Genomic DNA, 6,339 nt, shown 5'->3' with positions numbered 1-6,339 from the left:
AATTATTATTATTATTATTAATGGATAATAATAATAATACCTCCTTTCTTTTTTGTTTTCCAGTACCACTGTCAGAATCAAATAATATATTTTATGTATATATTATGGGTATGAATCTCAATTTCACACTTTCAGACATTCAAGGAATGTCCCAATATTTTACCTTACAATAATATAATTATATAATGCGTTATATGTTTTAAATCAACTTAATTTTATCTTCAAACCCCCATCAAGTCAGCAAGGAAATCACCTCAGTCATTATGGGAGCTCCCCTAGCCCAGCAGAGTGTAATGGAAAAGACTGATGGGGAGTCAAGCTCATGAGAATCACATCTTCAGTCATACTCTCTATTGTTATCCCCTGAGGCACACATTCTCCCTATCCCCCTCTCCCTATATTCTTCATCTGGCCCTGGAATGTTGGAGGACAGGGAGCTGGACCAGAAACATATTCCAGCCAAACTGTCCTAAATGTGATTCCTAAAACACAGAAATCTCCCCCATTCCAAGTCTTGCATCTTTGTGCATTTGGCTCCTACTGTCTGGAATGCCTTCCATTTGCTGCCCTGAGTCCAGGGCTATTAAAAATCCCAAAACATTCTTTAAGAATTTGATCAAACATTACCTCTATTAGATCTTTCTTGATCCACAGTGGTCTTGTCCCTACGCCTGTAAGTCCATATTTTTAAATCTATAGAAACACTTAATACAATGTATTACAGCTACTTGCATGTGATTGTCTTTCTTCCTTGCTAGATTCTGGGCTTCCTGAGAGAAGGCCCCTCTGTTCCTTAATTGTCATATTCCTTAAATCTAGCACAAAGCTCAATCCTGGTACACATCCAAATATATATTTGTTGAAGGAATCTCAGCATTTCCTCTTCTTCTGTGTTCTAAATCTGTTGAACTTTCAGTCCATCCTGTTGACCCAGTTCTGTTCTGTTCTTATGCCTTTGTGTATTATGTGTATGGGTATATTTGATATACCATATGCATTATGTATATTATATCGTGGGCAATACAAGGGAGCAAAACCCTTGTGTTGAAAACTAGTAAATGAGGGCAAGAATCTGGCATTTATCCCTCCTATCCTCAACAAGCTATTCTTCAGGATAATCAAATAGTTGATGAAGATATTTCTCTTCATAAAATGACAGACTTACAACATCACCATTTTGCAGCCACAAGGGAATTGATGGATCCCAGAAATGGCTGTTAACATCTATAAAAATAAAGAACTAAATATCATGTGACTCCAGGCATTCTTGCCGAAAACTGAACCTGAATCAGCCTCTAGATCCAGCTACCAGTTTATAGGATCCCTTTTGAAATAAACAAACTGTAATATATACTTATAAGGAAGGGATATTTGAAAGTGAAATCTTAAAAAGATATGCAAATCCAGTGTTATTACAAAGGCATCAGAAAGTGGGCTTATTAAATAAACTCATTTTTCAGCCTCATTTACAAGTTATGCAAATGTTTTTGTTGAAATGGCTAGTAACTTCTCATCAACTTCCTCATGAGATCAGGTTTTCTTGTAAACTGATAAAAAATAATACATATGACTATTTTAGTAAATGGATTCAAAGCCCATGAGAACTTTTTATGTATAAGATTTTTAACAGGTGAAAAAAAATGTTTCTAATACTTTTTAAAAGTTCAGAGATTAATATTTCTGAGTAAACACATTCGTACCACTTTCAGAAACAAAATGTCATTTTGTCATTTAACCAGGAAAAATCTCTTAACATTTTTTCTCAAAGTGATTTCTCCATCACAAATATTTCTTTGAATATCAGTTTTTTCTTCTAGAATAGGTGTGTGATTTTTTTAAAGTTATCTATTAAAATATGTGATATCCATGTATCATCAACAAATTTGGACTACTCTTTGACGTAGAATAAATGTGTAGATTAACTTTCAGTCCAACAAGACTTCTTTTTAAAAGTTCTTTTGAAGTATTTTGTCTCTCAGGTTTTGAGATGTTTATACACAAGTTTTTCATGACTACTTCCTATCTCACTACTAAGTATTTTAAAGATTCTACTGTATCTCAGATGTCTTGCTTTTCTTTTTTTAAGATTTTATTTATTTACTTGACAGAGATCACAAGTAGGCAGAGAGGCAGGCAGAGAGAAAGGGGGAAGCAGGCTCCCTGCTGAGCAGAGAGCCCAAGTGGAGCTCGATCCCAGGACCCTGCGATCATGACCTGAGCCGAAGGCAGAGACTCAACCCACTGAGCCACCCAGGGGCCCCTAGATGTCTTGCTTTTATGTAGAAAATAGTCTTTAAGAATTTATGCACTCACCATTCCTGGATTTGCACACCCTTTGGCCTAAATAGCTTACCTATAAAGGATTTGGAAAGCAATGTTCTCTGTGCAAGATCTCCCTGGACCATTTTGTGAAATTCCAGTAGAGAGCAGCTGCCTCATCAGTGGTTACACTTCACAGTTATTTCCATAAAACATTGTTTTTATTAACAAAATAATTTTCTGCTGAGAGTGCATCATCTTTGCTACATCTTTCCTTTGGTGGTTTACAGAAATAAGTAGTTCTTTGTGTATTTCATTGTTGAAGTCGAATTGAGAAAATGCTGTCAGCTGAGACATGTTAGCAACATTTGTGCCTTTCTCCAACTGCATTGCAAAATTCCCAAGCTGGGTGGCTTCTTTCTAATGCTCAAGTCTATCCATCTGTATCAGTCTTGTGCATCTTTCAATGATCTTATGACAAAGGCATGCATTTAAATATGTTACTACATTTTTATGTTCTTTTCTGTGTATTACTTTAGCCATTTTTGTTGTGGCAAGAAGAATAAGCATATCCTTAAAGGCATTTGACTTTCTGTTTTTCATTATTAAGTAATAAACCTCAAGGAAACATCCTTTAAATATTGATTGTTTTATTTAGCAAATTTTGTAAGGTATGATTGAGTGTCTTGCAATTGTAAGCAATTTGTTTTTATGTTCTGACTACTTCCCTCAAAATTTCACGTACTAACTACGAGGGAGTCAAGGCACCAGAAGCCATGGGGATAATTAGTAAATCTTAATTTCCTTGCATTGGAGATCTTTGAGTTTTGTATTTTACCAACTTATTCCTTAATATTTTATCAACAGAAAATTTTATCAACAGAAAGAGAAGCTGTACTATTTCTCCCAGTAATCCGAGGTTTGTCTTGGGTGTTTGTGGTATCCCTAACCCCTACTGCGAGACCTCTTCTTTGTCTTGTAAGCTCCTCCTAGGTAGGGACCAACTTGTACTCATATTTGTAAACCTAGCTCAAAGTCCAGTGTTCAGCACAAGCTAAGGAATATTTAGAGAGTAAAAAATAACCGAACTTCTAGAACTTGATTAAGTTATATATATTCTCATTCTTTCAGAGGAGGAAATTTTGTCCAGTTTATTATACTTAGTTACTTTCTAGAGTTCACGTCCCTCCCCTTTTAGTAACATGGGTTATAGATCTGTCCGTTAACAATAACCTGTTTCATTTAGGTGTGCCTTATTTTACCATGATTCTTAAAAGCATTTGAAATCTGATTTAAAATGTTATAAAAATCTGCTATATTTAGAAGATAAACTGCAACCGTAAGGGAAAAAAGAAAAAGAAAAAAGAAAAAAAGACCTGTGTTACTGTTCTCGGTGCCACTTTCCAAATTTAAGGAGGCAAAAGGCAAACCAAATAAAACCATTACTGGGGCATGATATGGGCGCTTCCCTTCGATATTTAATGACTGCGACTAAAACAAATAATAGTTCTTTGCCCCCACTTAACAATATCATTAAGTTTATTCTCTAGAAACATGCCTGAAATTTAAGACTTCTCTATTATTAACCACTATTTATTGGCCTTAAGTAATAGACTTGGAGCTATAAAAAATAAGTCGGGGGGGGGGGTAATTTCTACATTAAGGCTTTGCTGTGTAACTTGGACCAGGAGCTGAGTGGAAATGTTTCTAAGTAGAGATCCAATTTTAGCTATTAACTACATTTGTAGTTCACAAAGGTTAAGAAGCCAACAACCCCCTAAGTTATGACACTTGAAATTCCAAATTCTAGCCAGTCAATATTTATGGAGCACCCACTGTGTGGAAAATCCTGTCAAGGCATTATGGAGAGCTGAAAGCAAAGCGAACGTTTTGTGACCAGGAATGAACAATTCAGTTGGGACACCACCATGTCAAACCCTCCTTATCATTCTAGTCACTCTGGTATGAAGTTGAAGGGAACATTACCAAGTAAACTCATTCAAAAATTCATATTTTTCTACGATACTGAGGTCTTATCCATGATCCTGTCGCACCCTGAATGCTAACTGCAACTTCCTGGATAACCAGACACAGCTCGCTCATCATTTCCATCCCTGGTTGTTGGCGTTGGCAAGTTTCCCACGCTCTATTTGCATGAAGGCCCTTCATTCCCCTCCACGAATTATTAAGTGGGACTCAGAGCGCGGTTCCCAAAGACCAGACTGAAACTCTCAAACAAGGAAGGAGCGAGGAAAGCTGTTCCCGCATTTTGGGGAGGGTCCCTCAAAAATCAAAGGAGTAACCAATGATAAGCAAAAGGATCACCCCAACCAGAGGTTAATAAGCAGCTCTGAGCAGCAGACAGGACAGACAAGCATGCCAGAAGGGATGGAACATTCCATCTGGAAAGACAAGAGTGTCACAGAACAAAAGCACTAATTAAATGTAGATCCACAGGGTGCCTGGGTGGCTCAGTGGGTTAAACTTCTGCCTTTGGTTGAGGTCATGATCTCAGGGTCCTGGGATCCAGTCTCCCATCCGCTCTCTGCTCAGCAGGAGTCTGCTTCCCCCCTCCCCTTGCCTGCCTCTCTACGTACTTGTGCTCACTCTCTCTCTGTCAAATAAATACATAAATATACCTCTTAAATAAATAAATAAATAAATGTAGATCCAAAACCTGGATGCCTAACTGCACTAGTGTTGCAAGAAGGCCTTGAACAAGGGTATTTCTCTGGAAAGGTGTACGGAAGCCCACTCGTGGGAATTTTGACCTGTGGCCTAGGGGGAGGACATAATGATAGTAACATTTTAGTGGAGTTGGTGCAAACAGCGAGCCACCCTGAATCATTTTAGGCAATCGGAACAAAAACAAGGCCCAACAGGAACAAAGCCCCGTGCAGACAGGTAAGAGATGAGGCTAGCATAGCTCAGTAGTAAGACAGAAAATAGCTTCAGGAAATTGTCGTGGACAATAAAAAATGTGTTATTTGGGACGATGCTTCCTCTGGGCAGAGGACAGTCTCGCATCAAAAACCCTGGAGAGGAAGTCCTAATTTAGAAAGCAGTTATTAGGTTGGTAAAAGGCAAGCTTTCTCTTTCTCTTAGGCCTTAACTCTAAAACTCAGAGACAGAGACGTTGAGCCTTCCTGCACATGTGGGAAGGTTGTTAGAAGCCTCGGCCTGCAACATTTCTTTGTTTGTTTGCTTGTTAATGGATCCAGTGGGTAAGTGTTCCATAGCTGGTACAAACTGAGGCTGAGAACAAGACTGATAAGTACTCTGCATCACTGAGCTTGTATTTGTTCTAAGGGAGACTTAATTTTTTAACATGTAAATCTCAAATAACTCAAGGATAACTAAAGATGCTATTAAGAAAGCAAAGCCGGACTGGACAGGAGAAGGAATGGGAGGGGATGAGGGGCCATTTTAGAAAAAGCAGTCAGATAATAGTGAGAAGACGGCTTTAATGTTTCAGCAGTGAATTGGGCCAAAGCTCTGAGGACAGAGTGTTCTCGAGGAGGAAACCACAAATAAAAAGCCCCAGAGGCCAGCCTGTGCTTGGTGTGCTAGGGAAAGAGGGGGAGGTCAGCGTGGAGAGAATCAAGTGCTGGGAGAGGTGAAGGAGGCTGCAGAAGTGGCAGCAGCCCTGCCCTGGAGATGTGGATGGCGTTTTTAGGGACGGAGGTTTAGTTCCAGGTGCTGTGGGAAGCGGGGGAAGATTTTGAAATGTGAGCAATGTGATCTAATTTATTTCTTTAAAATTATCTCAATTTTAAATTTTTTTTTTCTATTTTTATTTTTTTGCTTTGTGGTGAGCACTAGAGCTGGATCTGCGATGCTCTACTCCACTTTGCTCTCACTGATACCACCACGGCACAGACTGTATGCCCAATATTATCCTCAGTATTATTCCAGAATGTCTACCAGTCAGAGGTTTACATTCTTTCCAGGATATTACACTAAAGAACATTTTAGAAAGGTAATGAACAAAAACAGTCCTTAAAGATGCATTCCATGGAGAGAAAAATTTCAAGGCATAAAATGTTCCTAAAAGTAGTAAAGTTCTTCCGTTGGTACAGA

Source organism: Mustela nigripes, chromosome 3 (assembly GCF_022355385.1).
Source record: "Mustela nigripes isolate SB6536 chromosome 3, MUSNIG.SB6536, whole genome shotgun sequence".
NCBI lineage: Eukaryota > Metazoa > Chordata > Mammalia > Carnivora > Mustelidae > Mustela > Mustela nigripes.
The sequence above is the reverse complement of the archived record's forward strand: the minus strand, read 5'-3'. Positions refer to the sequence as shown.